This window comes from Scylla paramamosain, chromosome 3, assembly GCF_035594125.1.
Source record: "Scylla paramamosain isolate STU-SP2022 chromosome 3, ASM3559412v1, whole genome shotgun sequence".
NCBI lineage: Eukaryota > Metazoa > Arthropoda > Malacostraca > Decapoda > Portunidae > Scylla > Scylla paramamosain.
The window spans coordinates 28,585,522-28,605,521 of NC_087153.1; the positions used below are offsets into that span (position 1 = coordinate 28,585,522).

Below are 20,000 nucleotides of genomic sequence, written 5' to 3' on the forward strand. Positions count from 1 at the left end.
AGTGAAGTGTGCGGAAGAGAAAGGAAAGGAAGCTTCCTGGGTGAGAGGAATGAGTAAAAAATAGTGAAGGGAAAAGGACGTGCCAGAGTGAGTTTTTTTATTCTATCTTTTTTTTTTTTCTATTTATGTATGTGTTTATTTATTTTTATGGAAGTTGAACTACTATTAAGAGAGCGACGCCACTAAAATGTACAAGTTTTCGAGAAATTCATGAAAACAAAATTGTTTCTAAAATATGTGTTTAATCATCGCAACACTTACAAATTTTCAGCTTGAAATTTACTTTCTAAATGTCTCCTTAAAATACACAAAAATGAATACATGATAAAATACATAATAAAATACATAAAAATATTGCAACCGTAGGCAACCTCAGTATAACGACAATATTACTCTTAGGTCATTATACGAAAAACCAAGAATTTTTTCTTTGCCAGAATAAAATAATAAATAACATCTTCTAATAAGAGTGGGGAAAAATGGTGGTCTAAAGAGCGGTTCTGTAATCTGTAAAAAGGATATAATTAGTTTTGGAAATAATACGAGTCAATTGATTTATTTTTATCCATGAATCAATTAATTCTGGTTCTGCTGTCACTGTAAACTAAGAATATCCTTGTCAGTTAGTAATAGGCTGATACCATCGACATGTATTGTGGATTTTAATTTGAACTATACAAGAAACAGTAATGGTCCTAAAATTGATCTTTGGGGTACACCTGTTGCTGTAACATTTAAAGGTAAATAATGCCCATTACAATATACTTATTGTGTCCTGTTGCTGAGAGATTTTTAAAAAGCTCTCATGCTGTTATGTTCAGGTTTATCAAGTAGTATGAAACTGTTAAATCAGTCAAAGGCATTAGAAAAGTCAAGAAATATTCCTACCTTTTTTTATTTATTTATTTTTTTTCTCTCTAGATAGCTGTAGACATTGTTAGAGAATTGTATGACTACCGACTCTGGAATGGTCAGCTCTAAAACCATGTTAGTATACAGAAAGTGAGTTATTTTTCTTTCAGTAATCTTTTAGGTGTATAGCTATGACTTTTTTCGAATAATTTTCTAAAGCTGGTAATACTGAAGAGGGCAACCTGTCGGTAATAAAAAAAAAAATATATATATACATCGTAATTTTTCTATTTCAAAGTTGTTATCTAAATTTTCAGAAAATACTATTATTTATGACAAAGTGTTTAAATGGCCAATTTTAATACAACTGAGCGTGACTGAAAATGTACTATTTTTTCTTTGGCCTTTTCCGGTATATGTTAGTATACTAAATATTACTACGTTTTCTTTGACATTGCTTCTGCATTAGAGATAGAGAATGGAAGCACCCCGGTGGTAGTGGTGATGGTGGTATATATATATATATATATATATATATATATATATATATATATATATATATATATATATATATATATATATATATATATATATATATATATATATATATATATATATATATATATATATATATATATATATATATATATATATATATATATATAATGGTGGTGGTATATAGTGGTATATAGTTGTACTAACAGCAAGACTAATAACAAAAAAACTGCGGCGAAAGTATTATTGACAATAGTTAATGATAGTAAATAATAATGTGGTGGTAGCATTAGTAGTGGAAATACTTTCTTGTAGTAATAATAGCAGTAGTAGTAGTAGCAGTAGTAGTAGACGCCTGCCGAAACGATAATTACTCCCCGTGAGGTTTGAAGCAGTGGATTAGGGGGTGCTGTGAAGTTATTAATAACTCAGCTCTGATCTCACTGAACGTTTTCCTTTGCCTCACAACACAAAGGGGCAGTCACAGCCTGCTCTCTAAAGACAACTCTATTCCTACACACAAAACTACATGCACCAGATGATACACACACCCTTCACTCAAAATCCTAAATTCAATATGGCGACACCTACACCAGCCTCGGAGTCTCTGTCTGAGGAGGGGACCACAAATGTCCCCAGGTTGGACTGCTATTCTGGTATCGATCCTAAGTGTATTGACAACTTTTTCTTCAATAACTTCTGCAGTATTTGCGGTCTTAGAACTAATTTTCAATCAGTAAAACTCCACCTCTCCTCCACAAAATCTCATCTTTTCCTCACCGAAACACAGGTGTCTGAGGCAACTGATAGCAACCCCTTCTCTGTTCTATTGATAAAGGAGTTTTTGGTTAATTGGAGAACAGATTCGGCATGATCCGGCCAGAAATGTAAAGTGCATGAGATTTAGGTGATGAAAGACTCAAGGAACTTTTGTGGGCCACCTCTCTATCATGTATATCGCGAGAACAGGCTGTGTTAAACCAAGGTTTAGAAGGTTTAGGTCGAGAGGAAGGAGGAATGTACGCCTCCATTCAAGGCACTATCACCTCTGTTATGCACTTAACACACAAAGACTGTTTCCTAACACGGAAGGAGTAGTCACTCCAAGGAAAATCAGAATTGTACCTCCTCAGGTTTCCCACAATTAGCAGAGACAAAACGCCAGAGGCACCTCTGCCTTGGGGAGTATTATCGTTTCGGCATTGTCTATCGCCTCCAGTATTATCATTCGTAATTACAGTGGCATACATGAATGCAGTCTTTATCTTCCTCCTCCTCCTCCTCCTCCTCCTCCTCCTCCTCCTCCTCCTCCTCCTCCTCCTCCTCCTCCTCCTCCTCCTCCTCTTCTTCTTCTTCTTCTTCTTCTTCTTCTTCTTCTTCTTCTTCTTCTTCTTCTTCTTCCTCTTCTTCTTTTTCGTCTTCGTCTTCTTCTTTCTTGCTCTTATTGTTGTCGTTGTTGTTTCTTTTTTTTTCTTTTTCTTTTTTTTTGTTTTGTTAATTTTCTTTGTTCTTTGTTCTTTTTTTTAATATTCTTTTCATGTTCTTATTTGTACTTTTTTCTTTTCCTCTTTTTTTTTTTCTTCTTCCCTCATTTATTTTTAGTTCCTGGCCGGTCTCCTTCACACATTAGAAGATAATAAATAAATGAATAAGATAATGAATACCTAAAAAAAAAAATACTGCCCACTATATTGCACCTTTACGCTGACGTGGATACAAAGCAGCTATCGTTAACAAGCTTACAGTGTGCCTTGATAATTGTGGCGGTAGAAGTAGTGATTATTGGCTGCGCGGGCCTGAGAAATCCCATCCTTACGTCTTGTGTATTGTCCTGGGAGCCTGTGACTGCTTTATTTTTTCAGGCGAAAGGTCAACAGCGGCGGCAGATGAGAGTGGTAGTTAATGTTTGGTCTCCTCTTCCCTTCCCTCACGACCTTTCCTCGTTTTCATATCCTCTCTTCCCTTCCTGGCGCGGTAGTGGCAGAGGGAGCGTGGTGGTGAGTTGGAGGGCAAAGAGGACAGAGGATTATGGGTTTCACTTGACAAACTAATTATAAAATTAAATTAAACTAATAGCGAAGTGAGAGATGAATCAAGGCGATCCGATTTTACTTAGAAGTGTCTTGTGTTGCTCTCATGTACTCTTGCCCTTTGTTAATTGTTTACTAGTACTGTAGACCATCATGATTTCTCTCCCATTCTTCCATGTGGATAACTGGAGTCTTTAACGATATATATATATATATATATATATATATATATATATATATATATATATATATATATATATATATATATATATATATATATAGAGAGAGAGAGAGAGAGAGAGAGAGAGAGAGAGAGAGAGAGAGAGAGAGAGAGAGAGAGAGAGAGAGAGAGAGACCATCGCCACATTGCTGTCCCTTCCGCTAAGCAATGATGTCTTCAAGATCCAAAGAAGCTACTACACATTTGTAGTGTTTTGCTCTGGGCTACCATTAGTGACAACTGCATTATTAACCATCTTATGATTTTTCTGAGTGTGTTAATTTTTATCTCTTTACGTGTTAACTTTGATTTTTTGTTTATCTTTTAGTTATTAACCTGTATATCTACACGCAGTTTAATTTCACACTCACCTAACCTCTCCTTGCACGTCAGGGAGCGTTCAGAAAGAAAGGAGGAACAAAGGAAATATCATCCTAGTGACAAATTGGACCATACTTTGAAATACTTATTCGGTGCACCTTCACTACTTTCAAAATGTTCTACTTGGTGTTGGACGCGTTCTTAAGGCTGTTTTTTTTTTTTTTTATGGTTCTAGTAGCAAATTAACGAAATTTCTACATTATTAACAAGATAAATGGTCGTGGTGAGAAAGCAAAGTGTTTCTGAATACGGCCCATTGACGCATGAGGAGTAAAATAACAGAACACAAACAAACGTCCTTTCTACTTCTTCCTTGTAACACGGAATTAACAAAGCTGGGATCCTGGGATTCCCACACACACTAATTTTATGATAATATATGTAGCGTATACAATATACATATCTGCAATACGATCATTTATGTATCATCTAGGTTACGCTATACCGTGAATTAAGTTCGGTGCTTACAGTAGCGGTAGTCGTAGTAATATTAGTAGAAGTAGTAATAGTAGCAGCAGTAGTAGTAGAAGGTATGTAGTCTGGCGGGGAGATAAGTGTTACAAATTGTTAGGAGTACAAAACTGGGAGGGTGGGGGGAGCTGGTGTCAGGATGGGGAAGGAATTGGAGGAGATTGAGGAGGATAAGGAGGAGGATGACAAAAGAGAAAGAGAGGTGTGAGGGAGGATAAGGAGGAGGAGGAGAAGGAAAAGGGATAAAAAATAGGAGAGGGAGAGACATAAAGGAGTAGAAGGGGAAGGGATGTGAAGGAGGAGGAGGTGGAGGAGTAGGGGGGGAGGGATGTGAAGAAGGAGGAGGAGAAGAGGGGATGAATGTGAAGGAGGAGGAAGACGAGGAGAAAGAGGAGGAGGGATGTAAGAAAGTGTGTAAGGGAAAGGAAATCAGCAGACATCATTATATGTGTGTGTGTGTGTGTGTGTGTGTGTGTGTGTGTGTGTGTGTGTGTGTGTGTGTGTGTGTGTGTGTTTGGTTTATATATTAGAACGTGTTTTACAGGCTTTGTGTACTTGACATCACCAAGATATCTCTAAGGGAATAACAGAGCCACATTAATTAATCTGTGTTGTTAAAATTTTTGGTTGGTTTATCGTTACTTCTCTGAAACACTGAGATTAACAGTAACATTCTCTCTCTCTCTCTCTCTCTCTCTCTCTCTCTCTCTCTCTCTCTCTCTCTCTCTCTCTCTCTCTCTCTCTCTCTCTCTCTCTCTCTCTCTCTCTCTCTCTCTCTCTCTCTCTCTCTCTCTCTCTCTCTCTCTCTCTCTCTCTCTCTCTTTCGATCTTTCCCCATAGAAATCTGTCACCTACCCACTCCCCTCCCACTCTCACTCTCACTCTCACTCTGACTGTCACATTTGTGTATTCATAATGCAGCTAGTATTGTTCCCCTACTCGACTGTTTGTCACGCCAGCAGCAGGAACATTAGTGATTTAAGGTAGCGTGATATGAGTAGGCTTGAAAGAAAATTTGAATCAAGTCACTATATACAATTTATTTACACCAATAAGAGTTCACTCGTTACGGGGTAGTGTAGTAACGTGGTGGTATTAGGTCTCTGGTTACTGGAGAGATTAACAAGACGTCACTGTGTTTTGTATCAGTGAAACAGTGACATTACTTCACTTAGTTATATAGTTTATTCAGAGTTTGTGAACACATTCACAGCACTGAGTTCAACAGAGATACACCGGCAGGCTTGCCTCACGGCCAGCCGGCTGCTAACTGCCTCGGGACGGTGCGACTGCCGCCGGCAACAGCAGAGGATGTAGACATATCGTCAGCACCTCGTGATGAATCTGTGCTAGATGGCGACATCTCAACAAGTGCAAAACAATGGAAATTTCCATCATGGAAGTTTCCTACACTACATGAATAAAAATCCTACCTATTCCTATCTTACCTACCCTCACCTTCCTATGGGTACAGTATTGCAGAGCAGTTAGTTCTGCGAAGGAGATTAGTAAAATTCTGAATGAGTATTTTTAATTGTCTTCACCCAGGAAAACATGGAGGATATGCCAAATACTGAACAGATGTTTAGAGCAGATGAGAATGAGAAACTGACTGATATTTCCATAACTAAGGAGATAGTGGAACAGGAGATAGATGGCTAAAAAAATTCAAGACACCAGGACCAGATGAAATATATCCCAGAGTACTTAAGGAATGCAAAGAGGTCAATAGAGAGCCGTTACTTTCTGTCTTTAGGAAATCACTTGAGTCAGGTGAGGTACCAGTAATGTGGAGGCAGGCTAATGTAGTACCCATCTTTAAGAAAGGAGATAAAACTTTAGCGTCTAATTATAGACCTGTCAGCTTAACTTCAGTTGTGGGTAAAATAGTGGAGTCAATAATAGCGAGGAACATTAGGGAATATAACTAAACATAACTTGATAAATCAGTCATAGCATGGCTTCACGAAGGGGAAGTCTTGCCTGACGAACTTGTTAAGTTTTTACAGTAAAGTGTACGAGGCTGTAGATAATGGTGATAGTTATGACATCTTATATCTGGTCTTTAGTAAAGCATTTGACAAGGTACCCCATCAAAGGCTCCTGAGAAAGGTTAGGGCACACGGGATAGATTGGAAGGCGTCAGGCTGGATAAGGTCATGGCTAAGCGACAGGCGACAAAGAGTTGTAATAAACGGCTCGAAATCCGAGTGGGATCATGTAGTTAGTGGGATGCCACGGGGATCAGTATTAGGGCCATTGTTAGTTTTAATATATGTCAATGACTGGGATAGTGGAATTAGTAGAGATGTTAGTAAATTTGCGGATGACACAAAGATAGGTAGATTGATTAGGTCAGAATCGGATGCCATCGCTTTGCAGGTAGATTTAGATAGGATGAATGAATGGACAGACAGATCGCAAATGCAGTTCAGTATCAAATGCAAATTACTTAGCGTAGGTAGAGGAAACCCACACAGTAGGTAGACAATAAACAACGAAACTCTTGTAGGTACTGGGTACGAGAAAAATTTAGGAGTTATAGTTAGCTCTGAACTCCGTCTAGGAAAACAATGCACAAAGGCCAGAAACAGGGCTAATAGGGTATTAGGATTCATTTTTAGGAGTGTTAAAAGTAGAAGGCCCGAAGTAATATTAAAGTTATACTTGGCAGTGGTCAGACCTCATCTAGAGTACGCTGTGCAGTTCTAGTCCCCACATTACAGGAAAGATATAGGTCCATTAGAATCAGTACAGAGGAGAATGACTAAAAGGATACAGGGGGTGAAGAGTATTCCTTACGAGGCGAGACTGAAGCTGTTAAATTTACATTCATTAGAGAGACGTAGGTTAAGAGGGGACCTGATAGAAGTCTTTAAGTGGCATAGGGGGTATAACAAGGGTGATGTAAGCAAAATTCTTAGGATCAGCAACGAGGATAGAACAAGAAATAACGGGTTCAAGCTTGAGAAATATAGGTTTAGGAAAGAGATAGGAAGAAATTGGTTCTCAAATAGAGTGGTAGATGAGTGGAACGGATTCCGTAATCATGTTGTTAGTGCTAAGACGTTAGGGAGCTTTAAGAGAAGATTAGACGGGTTTATGGATGGGGATGATAGGTGGAAATAGGTAGGTATATTTCATACAGGGACTGTCACGTGTAAGCCTGGTCGCTTCTTGCAGCTTCCCTTATTTCTTATGTTCTTATGTTCTTATGAATTTGCCTTTACTTCTGTAACTGATGAGTTATTATTATTATTATTTTTTTTTATTCATGATAGTTTCCATTTTTCCTTTAACATCTCCTTTAACTATTTTGATTTCTTATAAGATAAGTGCAATCGTGATTTAGATGTTAATCAGTCCTGTTTATTTTCTGAGTACCATAATATTCTCAAGTCTGATTATGTATTCTTAGATTCTTTGTCTTCTTACAAGAAAGACGTGAACATTACATCATTAAGTATGAATACATGGTGTATTCTTAGTAATTTTCGGGCACTAGTACGTAGATAATTTATGGTCTCAGTGAACCCAGGCATAAGGAGTGATATACTAAGGCTTACGGAAACTAAACTAGATCGCGATTTCCTTAGCTTATTACCTTAGCTTAGTTACCAAGATACAACTTATTTACGCAATGTAGAAATTGATTTAGAGGAGGTTTAGCCATGTATATTAATTTTTCTGATAATTATAATTCTACTGTACTAAATGAGTATTGTTTCCTCAGTCCTTTATAAAATGGTTAAGAGTTGAGCATTCTGATATAATCAAAGAAAGATCTTGTTTATGTGTGTATAGACCTCCTAGAGTCAATATAACCCATTTTTTACATACTTTGGATGAAATTCTAACTTTAGTATGCAATAGAAAGTATGACAGTATCAATGTTCTCGGAGAATTTAACTTGGATTTACTTAAGTGTGATGATAACTCTGTATTTGATTTTTATTAATTTAATGTTCTCCTCTTAATTTCCTCTAATCACAAGATCTACCAGAACTGCAGATAATTGCCACGTTGATTGACCATATCTGGACATTACATAATGAGTCAGACTCTAATAACTTCGTCATACAAACTAATATCAGTGACCATTATCCAGTTGTTTTCCAATTTAAACATGATTATCCAAGAACAAGTCATCCAGTATATAAAACTAGAAGAATTTTAACACAGATAGTACTGATTAACTTTGGCATAGATGTTTTGCAGGTGAATTGGAATGACATATTATAGTTAAACAGTCCTAATGCATCTTACAAAGTATTCTTTGAAATGTTCGATATTTTGTTCCAAAAACATTTCTCGGAAAGGAGAGTTTTGCTAAATAACAAACGAGCGTAACCCATGCACCACATCAGCCATAAGAAATATGATCTAGAAAGAGTAGACTGTCATATACATAGGTCTTAACAGTTAAAGAGAAATAAGCAATACCGTAACAAGTTGACTACAAGAAATAAGACAACTGAGCAACACCTAAACTTCACTGGAATTAATTCCATACTCAGTAAAAATTAATACTTTTCAAGTTAGCTTAAAATAGAGTTGAAACCATCTTGCCCTCACATACCGAATAAATTTAATGACAATTTCCTAAAATTTGGCGAAAAGCAAACCAGATTTCACGACAACAATTACCATAAGTACCTAGTAAATCCTCCAGACAACTCTCTTCCTTCACACAAAACTACAAGCACCTAATTACACTCACTCACCCTTCACTCAAAATTCAAAATTATCATGGCAGCTCCTACACCAGCCTCGGAGTGCCCATCTGGGGAGGGGATCACAAATGTCCCCAGGACTACTCTTCTGGTATCGACCCTAAGTGTCTTGACACCCCACTCAACTTTTTCTTCATTGACTTCTGGAACATTCGCGGTCTTACATCTAATTTTCAATCTGTACAACACCACTTCTCCTCTACTAAACCTTATCTCCTTTTCCTCACTGAAACACAGATGTCTGAGGCAACCGACAGTAGCCCCTTTTCTGTTCCCTCCTACTTTCTCTATCCTCATTTTCAATCCAAAGCTGGATGTTGCGTCTATGTGCGCAACGACTTAACTTGCTCTCGTACCCACGTTCTTGAATCTTCCGAGTTTTCCACCATCTGGCTACGACTAAATTCATCTGTGCTGTATACCTCTCACCTAACTCCTCTGACTATAAGAAATTCTTTGACTATTTAAATTCTAAAGTGGAGCACATTCTGACTCTCTTCCCTTTTGCGGAGATCTTCATTCTTGGAGACTTAAATGTTCACCACCAGCTTTGGCTGGTGGTGAGCATTGGTGCAACACCCTACTCGTATTCCTGACCGTCTTGGAGATATGCCCAACATTGTTGACCTTTTCTTAACCTCTAATCCTTTTGCTTATGCTGTTACCCTATGTTCTCCTTTGGGTTCCTCCGATCACAATCTCATATCTGTATCTTTTCCTATCGCTCCAATCCCTCCTTAGTATCCTCCTAAACGGAAGTGACTCTGGTGTTTTGCCTCTGCTAGCTGATGGGACCTGACGAGGTATTTTGCTGATTTTCCTTGGAATGACTAGTGTTTCCATGTCTCAGACCCGTCTTTGTGTGCCGAGCGCATAACAAAGATGACAGTGTCTGACATGGAAGCGTACATTCCTCACTCTTTTTCTCTTCTTAAACCTTCCAAACTTTGGTTTAACACAGCCTGTTCTCGTGCTATACATGATGGAAAGGTGGCCCACAAAAGGTACTTAAGCCTTCCATCACCAGAATCTCATGCTCTTTATATTTCTGCCTGGAACCATGCCATGTCTATTCTTCAACTAGCTAAAAACTCCTTCATTAATAGATAGTGTCAAAATCTTTCAAGATCTAACTCCCCTCGTGACTTCTGGCACATAACCAAAAACATCTCTAATAATATTGCTTCTTCTTCTTCTTTCCCTCCTTTATTTCAACCAGATGGCACCACTGTTATCACATCTATTTCTCAAACCTTTGCTAGAAACTCTACCTTGGATGATTCAGGGCTTGTTCCTCCCTCTCCTCCACCCTCTGACTACTTCATGCTACCTATTAAAATTCTTTGCAATGATGTTTTCCATGCCCTTGCTGGCCTAAACCCTCGGAATGCTTATGGACCTGATGTTCTCCGAAACTGTGCATACGTGCTTGCACCTTGCCTAGTGAAACTTTTTCAACTCTGTCAACATTTACTTTTCTTGTTGGAAGTTTGCCTACATTCAGCCTGTTCCTAATAAGGGTGACCGCTCTAATCCATTAAACTACCAGCCTATTGCTTTAATTTCCTGCCTATCTAAAGTCTTTGAATCTATCCTCAACAGGAAGATTCCTAAACATGTATCACTTCACACCCTCCTATCTGATCGCCAGTATGGATTCCGTCAAGGCCGCTCTACTGGTGATCTTCTGGCTTTCCTTACTGAGTCTTGGTCATCCTCTTTTAGAGATTTTGGTGAATTTTTTTGCTGTTACCTTAGACATATCAAAAGCTTTTGATAGAGTCTGGCACAAAGCTTTGATTTCCAATCTACCCTCCTATGGCTTCTATCCTCCTCTCTGTAACTTCATCTCAAGTTTCCTTTCTGACCATTCTATTGCTGCTGTGGTAGACGATCACTGTTCTCCTAAATCTATTAGCAGTAGTGTTCCTCAGGGTTCTGTCCTCTCACCTACTCTCTTCCTATTATTCATCAATGATCTAAACCAAACTTCTCGTCCTACCCGCTCGTACACTGATGATACCACCCTGCACTTTTCCACGTCTTTTCGTAGATGTCCAACCCTTCAGGAAGTAAACAGTTCATGCAGGTAAGCCACAGAACGCCTGACTTCTGATCTCTCTAAAATTTCTGATTGCAGCAGAGGATATTATTCAGTACCTCAAAAATTCAATTCCTCCATTTATCAACTCGACACAATCTTCCAGACAACTAACCCCTCTTCTTCAGTGACACTCAACTGTCCGTTCTTCTACACTGAACATCCTTGATCTATCCTTTACTTATAATCTAACCTGGAAATTCCACATTTCATTTCTAGCTAAAACAGCCTCTATGAAGTTAGGCGTTCTGAGACGTCTCTGCCAGTTTTTCTCACCCCCCTCCCGAAGCTGCTAACTCTCTTCAGGGGCCTTATCTGTCCATTTATGTAAGATGTGGAACGAGAGGTCGTCAATGGAAGATGATCCCTTGGTTCTCTCTGCAAAAACTGTTATGGAAAGTCAATATAGGACACGTAATTACGTCAGTGATTTGTTGTATGCCAACACTGACGACATATGTGAGGGAGTTAATGAGCTGAAAGCAAATCTCCTTGATTCAACCTCTTTCAGACGAATTGTATATAAAGATATAAACCCTAGTTTGTCAGTTCACTCTGTGTATAGTACGAAATGTAACGTCTGTGAGCACCATCGTGTTGCCTTCACTCGGTTCCGGGTGTCGGCACATTCACTGGCAACTGAAGTCGGAAAATGGAACAGAAGGGGTAGAGGAAGATTGCCGGTAGAGGACAGGACATGTGTGTGTGGTTAGATACAGACAGAGGTACATGTGGTTCAATATTGTACACTAACACAACAACTGAGAGACACCTACAATTTTTCCGCTGTTGCTGAGCTGTTCTCAGAGAAGTATAGTGATGCTCTGATATGTGAGATAATATATAAGATCTTGAGAGTATATCAATAGCTTTTTTGAGTGTAAATAATACTTTTTATGTAGTTAATAAGGGGATGTTTAATTGTGATTTAACTAATTTTAATATTTTTTCTTGTTGTGTGTATTGATGCGTGTGTAATTAAGTTTTGGATTAGTTTTACTCGAGATTTATCTTTTTAGAATAGTTTTTATTTACAACTTTTTTTTATATTAGGTTAGTTTGATTAAGTTTTATGTTAATGTTTTTAATGTTATTCCCTTTTATTTTGTTCAGTACGAATGTAAATTGTTACAGTTTATTTGAAGATTATTGTTTTTTATAGGATATTTTCTTTTTTTGCAGTCATCAGTTAAAAAGTAGTGTTTTATTAATTTTTAACGTAAATAATTTAGTTCCTTTTCTTTCTTCTTTCGTTTAACTGCTAACTGTGATGCATTATTTATTGAAATATGAAATTTTATGGGCATATATGAGGAATTATTTGTCATTATTTTATGGACCAGTCTTATGTAATTAAGTGTAAACTTGTAAGGGATGTTGATGGTCAATAAACAATAATAATAATAATAATAATATGGAGTATGCTTCACATCCCTGTGCGAGGAGTGGGTTCCACTCATACCGCTGTTCTAGACAGGGTGGAATCAAAAGCTTTTCGTCTCATCAACTCCTCTCCTCTAACTGTCTGCAGCCTCTTTCTTATCGCTGCAATGTTGCATCTCTTGCTATCTTCTGTCGCTATTTTCATGCTAACTGCATGCCTCCCTTCCTTCCGCGGCCTCGATGCACAAGACTTTCTTCTTTCTCTCACCTTTTTTCTGTTCATCTCCCTAATACAAGAGTTAACCAGTATTCTCAATCACTCATCCCTTTTTCTGTTAAACTCTGGAACTCCCTGCCTGCTTCTGTATTTCCATCTTCCTATGACTTGAATTCCTTCAAGAGGAAGGTTTCAAGACACTTATTTTTTTAATTTTTTGACTACTGCTTTAGACCCTTTTCTGGGACTAGCATCTCAGTGGGCGATTTTTTTTTCTTGTAGTTTTTATTACCCTTGGCCAGTGCCTTTCTTACATTAAAAAAAAAAAAACTCCTACAGTTTCTATCCTTCTCTCTGGCTTCTGTCCTTCTCTCTGTAACTTCATTTCAATTTTCCTTTCTGACCATTCTATTGCTGCTGTGGTAGATGATCACTTTTTTTTTTTAGGGAGGTGAAAAGATAGTAGCTAGCTAAAGAGAAAGTGGGTGGGAAGGGGAGGGGTGAAAGAAAGTAAGAAGAGTGATAGGTTGTGGGCTTGACCACATTGCCTTTTTATATATATATATATATTTTTTTTTATTTTAGCAACAACACACTCATTCATACACATACTCATTCGGAGGTCACAACTACTCCTGCAGAACCACAGCTGTCCCTAAAGCACAGACTCTTGGTTAAGGTTCATCTAACTTACTGTAGTGAGAGAGAGAGAGAGAGAGAGAGAGAGAGAGAGAGAGAGAGAGAGAGAGAGAGAGAGAGAGAGAGAGAGAGAGAGAGAGAGAGTGTGTGTGTGTGTGTGTGTTTGTGCTTTATTCCTCAATGTGCTTTTATCTTTAGTAAGTCAGCCTTTCTCAAAAGAGACACAACTAATCTCCTAACAAAAATTGACTGCTAGGTGATGTGATCTTCTAAACCAAACTTCTTGTCCTATCCACTCCTACGCTGATGATACCACCCTGCACTTCTCCATGTCTTTTCATAGACGTCCAACCCTTCAGAAGGTAAACATATCACGCAGGGAAGCCACAGAACGCTTGACTTCTGATCTTTCTAAAATTTCTGATTGGGGCAGAGCAAACTTGGTATTGTTCAATGCCTCAAAAACTCAATTCCTCCATCTATCAACACGACACAACCTTCCAGACAACTATCCCCTCTTCTTCAATGACACTCAACTGTCCCCCTTTTCTACACTGAACATCCTCGGTCTGTCCTTTACTTATACTCTGAACTGGAAACTTCACATCTCATTTCTAGCTAAAACAGCTTCTATGAAGTTAGGTGTTCTGAGACGTCTCCGCCAGTTTTTCTCACCCCTCCAGCTGCTAACTCTGTACAAGGGCCTTATCCGTCCATGTATAGAATATGCTTCACATGTCTGGGGAGGTTCCACTCATACTGCTCTTCTAGACAGGGTGGAATCAAAAGCTTTTCGTCTCATCAACTCCTCTCCTCAAACTGACTGTCTTCAGCTTCTCTCTCACCGCCGCAATGTTGCATATCTAGCTGTCTTCTACCGCTATTTTCATGCTAACTGCTCTTCTGATCTTGCTAACTGTATGCCTCCCCTCCTTTCGCGGCCTCGCTGCGCAAGACTTTCTTTTTTCTTTCACCCCTATTCTGTCCACCTCTCTAACGCAAGAGTTAACCAGTATTCTCAATCATTCATCCCTTTCTCTGGTAAACTCTGGAACTCCTTGCCTGCTTCTGTATTTCCACCTTCCTATGACTTGAATTCCTTCAAGAGGGAGGTTTCAAGACACTTATTCATCAATTTTTGACCACTGGTTTGACCCTTTTATGGGACTGGCATTTCAGTGGGCATTTTTTTTATTAGATTTTTGTTGCCCTTGGCCAGTGTCACTCCTACATAAAAAAAAAAAAATGTACAGGGTGTATTGAGTCCACTAATTTGTATTATATGTAAATACATTAGGGTAACTAATTTAGACTTTAATTTTGTTAAGTCATACGAGTATATTCAAAATGTATTGAATCATGTAAGGTTGAAAAACAAGGAATACGAGAGTTGAGGTGCTGGGTAGGGTAAGATAAGTCAAGGTAAGTAGAACATGTAGGAAAGAGTAGGATGGGTAAGGTCGAGTAGGTAAAGGACTAGGTCTCTAGGTATAGTTAGGTGAAGTAAAGGAGTAGGATGTGAGGAGTAGGATGTAAAGGTGTAAGAATGTGATGCGACGTTGTCTTCGCTGATCCTGGAGGTCCGTCATCAATGTCATCCTCCGTGCAACTTCCTGTTTCAATCTGTGAAAAACTAGAAAACAAATTAAGACTGCCTGGTGAAAACTGCCGACGGTGGCTCCATATTTATTGTGCTACTGCTTATAGGGAACCAATTATGTATGTTGTTACATGGAGTTACTAACTGTTCATGCTGTTCATTTTCCGTAATTCTTATTATTTCCTAAGTTTTGTTCGCTTTGTAATAGTTGAATATATTGAGAGGTGCAATGTTATATTTAATATGTAGTTCTTCTGTGTTCAATTGTTCTTCTTCATTACAGTGTATAAATCTCAATGCTTTGTTCAGTACGGTCTGCATTTTTCTTTTCTGGGTTAGTGAAGCCATGCATATTGGTATGGAAGGGTACTCCATGACTGGAATTAATAAAGTTTTTACTAATATTTTTATTTTTTTTAGGTGTTAAATTTCTAAATCGTCTTAGTTGCGTTAATACTCCATTACCCTTATTTATTGTTTTGGTGATACCAAACCCTTTCGAGGAAATATTAAGCCCAAGAAGTTTACCAACACTACTGGTTTCGATTTTTTTTGCCGTTAACAGCTTTTTTTTATTCATTTTTTTTTTTTTTATTTAAGTTGTGCCATTGGAATAATTTTAAACTTTTCTTCGCTGGTTTTGATCTTCCATTTCCCTTCAGATATATTTAATATTTCAATTTCTCGCTCAACTTTAACTTTTATCATTAGCTTTGATTTACTGGGAGAAGTTATAACCTGGGTAATATCATCAGCATATAGCGTATCTAAGCATCCGAATTCATGTGGAGGTAAATCATTAGTGAATAATGTAAAGAGGGTTGGTGATAGTACGCTTCCCTGTGGGACACCATTTAATAATCTTATATAGTTACTGTATTCGTTACCAATGTTATTTTTTGCTTTCCTATTGTTTAGAAAGTTACACAATTTTTTTTTTTCTAAAATGTCGGGTAATCCTAATCTCAGAATCTTATATTTAAGCCCATTATACCATACCTTGTCGAAGGCCTTGGCGACGTCTCTTAAAACCATGTATACTTGTTTTTTGTCTGCTAAAGCATTGGGAATTGTTTCTTAAGTTCTTGTTATTGGAGTATGTGTTCCCTTGCAAGTTCTAAAGCCATGTCTTCTTTCTTTTAACATACTATTTTCGGATAGGAAAGTGTTCAGTCCTGCTTGTATAAGTCTCAAAAATTTTTCCTGGTACTTCAAGTAATGAGATAGGGTCGATAATTAATAGGATTTATAGGACTTGCTTTCTTTTTCGGTATGAATTTTATAATAGCCTCTTCAAAAACACTTAGAAAGTATCCAATAGACAGACATGCGTTTTAAATGTGCATTTTTCTAATATTTGTATGTTTATTTTAGTAAAGCCAAGCGCTTTCTTTTTTGATCTCCTAATGTAGATTTTTACTTCCTCTAAAGTAATTTCTTTAGTGTGGTAATTTTCAGTATTTAGTCTATTCAAGTCATCTGTTGGAAATGTCTTAACTCTGTCATTATATACGTTAACGTATCCATCAATATGGTCAGAGTGAGGTTTATCGAAGTTATTTTCTTCCTCTTCTGTGATCTTAAAAACATCTTTCCACGTTTTTTTTTTTCCATTTGGTTACATTTTTCCTTGTCTGAGAAATACTTATTCCCATCAGTATCTTTCATGTAATTAGTGTAAGTTTCTTACACTAATTACACTTAAAAGTCTTTCCTTTCAAAACTTTGATTTTATTCCAGAATTACTTGCTGTTTTTGCTATTTTCTGAGGTATAATTTATTTTATCCTCCCAATTTTTATTGTAAGCTTCTTAGCATCTTTCTCTTATTCTTTGATAATCTCATTATGTCTGTAGAGCCCAACCATTGAATGTAGCGTACTGTTTTAAATTTATAAACTGTGTCTCCAAATCTCTTAACTCCGGCGTAGTTTTTAGTTGATATGTGTACTGATAGGTAGACTTAGGTATGGCTGAATCCATTGCACTTTTAACTGCTTTTATCCAGTTCATTGTTGCACTCTCTAGTTGCTCTGCATTACTTCCATCATGGTTCATTACATTTATCTGTGAATCTAGTTTAAACTGAAATAGATCCCAATCAGCCTTGTGTGTTTGATATACTTTTGGTTTCTCTGTTAGGAATGCTATTGTGGAAAGATTAAAAAATTACTGATAAATGATCAGATGTTGTTATGTCTCCTGGCTCACAAATGCAGTTTAAATAATCATGTTTATTTGAAAAAATTTTATGTGGTTTTGTAGATGAATTGTGACTAAGATATGTTGAAAAGTGAGGACCGAGATACATTAATTTAACCTGATTTATAAGATTTATGAGACTTTTTCCCATAGTGTTGTTGTCTCTGTTACCAAATGCTGTGTGTCTTCCATTAAAGTCGCCCAAATTATAAGTAGGAATGTTATTGCTTAATAATCTATGCATATCAGTATATGGTAAAAAGGGACGTCTGGGAGGTAGATACGTTGTAGCAATTAATATCGGTCTAAGTTAGTCTCTATCTCAACTGTTAGAAAATCGTTGTAGCAATTAATATCGGTCTAAGTTAGAAAATCAGTGTCGAAATTGTTATTTGTGTATCTCCATTTTGCTTTATTTTTAATTCCTTTTATTAGTTCTTCAGTAGAAAAATTTTTGGGCGAACCTCTTGCTTTTGTTGTGAAAAATTGTAAATCTAGGTCACTAGAATCGAGTTTCTGTGCAGATGCAGTCTCGCTACTGGTACTGAGCTCTCCCATACTACTCTATTGGCTAAGGCTTTGGTTTTGCGCTGGTGTTTGTTCATGGGCTGGACATAAACTGATGGCACACTTCTCTAACTGTTTTGTACTTTCTTCAGTCTCATTAGGTATTATGATGTTTGGTAAATTATTGGCTTTTAGTACTTTGTTAAATTCTGCAGCATAAGACCCAGGTTTCTCTTGGTCTTTAGTCTGAGCATGTGACACACAGATGTTAATTTTAAGAAGTGCTTTTGTAATTTGTGGCATATTATATGTGGGCATTGTAGGTGGTATGGTTGATTGTGTGATGTTGGCTTATGTCATCTTTTGTCTTTCTTTTTCTTGTGCTCTTTTTTCTTTCATAATCTCTTTTCTTTTGCAAGTGTGCTATAGTTCTCATTACAGTTCAAGCATTTCTTAGAATTTTCTCTGCATTGATGCCATACGTGGCCCTCTGTGCTACACTCAGAGCATACTTTGTATTCTCTGTTTTTAGGGCATTCATTAGTAAAATGGTCTTCAAGAATGTAGCATCTCATAGGACATTTAATTGGTACATATGTCTCAAATTTTATTTCATGTGATGGTATACTCATGTTAAATGCCTTAAGTACTTTTTCAGTACATTTCTTTGCTAGAATAGTTTGAGTGAAAGTGAGCTTTACGGTAGGGGGATTTGAGAACTTATATACACTTTCTATATCTTCCTTTCCAATCCAACAGTTTTGCTTAATAATCTCATCTCCAATATCAACTATGTTCTTTTCATAGACAATATCATCAACTCTTGGTATTATGATACTCTTTTTAGCTCTTAATGCTGGTGGCATGACAGGCGTAAAATCATGAGAGGATCATTCTTTTTTCGTCTCTACCTTGAAAATACAATCAGCAAAGTGCTCATTCATATAGTAAGTACAACAAAGCCATCATTGGCTGTTATTATACTGCATGCTTCTATGGCCTTCCTACTCAGAATTTCAAGGAGCTTTAACTTCTGGTCTTTTCCATTTCGCCTACATTTTATTTTATTCTTGCCGTGGTGTTTCATAGTACTTACAGCTAGCTGGAGAAAACCCTGAGCACCAGCCATCTGCCTCTTGCGGGCCTTCAACCTGTCTATCACCGTCCCTATGGCCCAGGCTCAGGTCTTCCTATAACCAACCCTCTACGGGTTCCTCTCAGGGAGCTGTCCTAAATGACAGTCCTTACAGGGTTCGGCTTCGTACCGAATCAAAGTCTTGCTAACTGGGCAGAAAAAAAACAATCCTGGAAACGTCCATAATCAGTCAAGTCCACAGAGTGGGTGAAAGTAACAACTGACGAGACTAAGTCCAGAGGACCATCTTACTATGCACCAGAGCCAGAGTCCACAAAGTGGCTGCTAGAAACAGAGTCCACTGAGTGAACTGAACTGACAATTTCAGCCGAGACTAAGTGCGTAAACACCGTACTGGATGTTCTCCTAAATCTATTAACAGTGGTGTTCCTCAGGATTCTGTCCTGTCACCCACTCTTTTCCTATTATTCATCTGTTATCTTCAAAACCAAACTTCTTGTCCTATCCACTCCTACACTGATGATACCGCCCTGCCGTTTCCCATGTCTTTTAATAGATGTCCAACCCTTCAGGAAGTAAACAGTTCACGCAAGGAAACCACAGGACGCCTTACTTCTGATCTCTCTAAAATCTCTGATTGGGGCGGCATAAACTTAGTATTGTTCATTGCCTCAAAAACTCAATTTCTCCATCTATCAACTAGACACAACCTTCCAGATAACTAGTTTCGTTGGGGGCATTCGCTGTTTCCGTTCAGGCAGAGCCATGGTCCTCTTGGTCTCCCTTTGGCGGTGGAGCATTGGCGCTCGATCAGGATAGTGGACTGAGGAGCTTGCATCCTCTTCCCATCATAACATCTTTGTACAAGTCTAGTTCCACTCCCTGGTACTCCACAACTATTCCGACTCTGACTTGACTTCCACCTTTTCTTCTTTATCCTTCAGAAAGTAAGTAGCAAGCAGTGCTACTATACTCCTACTACTCCTCCTCTTACCACTACTTCTACTACTATTGCTGTTGCTCCTGCTACTGCTGTTGCTGCTGCTACTACTGCTAGTACCACTACTACTACTA

General features: G+C 37.8%; 1 long non-coding RNA gene across 1 annotated transcript in view; it reads left to right on the forward strand.

The window, feature by feature from the left end:
• LOC135093330 (uncharacterized) overlaps positions 1-20,000 on the forward strand; it is a 142,141-nt gene that overhangs the window by 21,246 nt on the left and 100,895 nt on the right. The window lies entirely within an intron of this gene.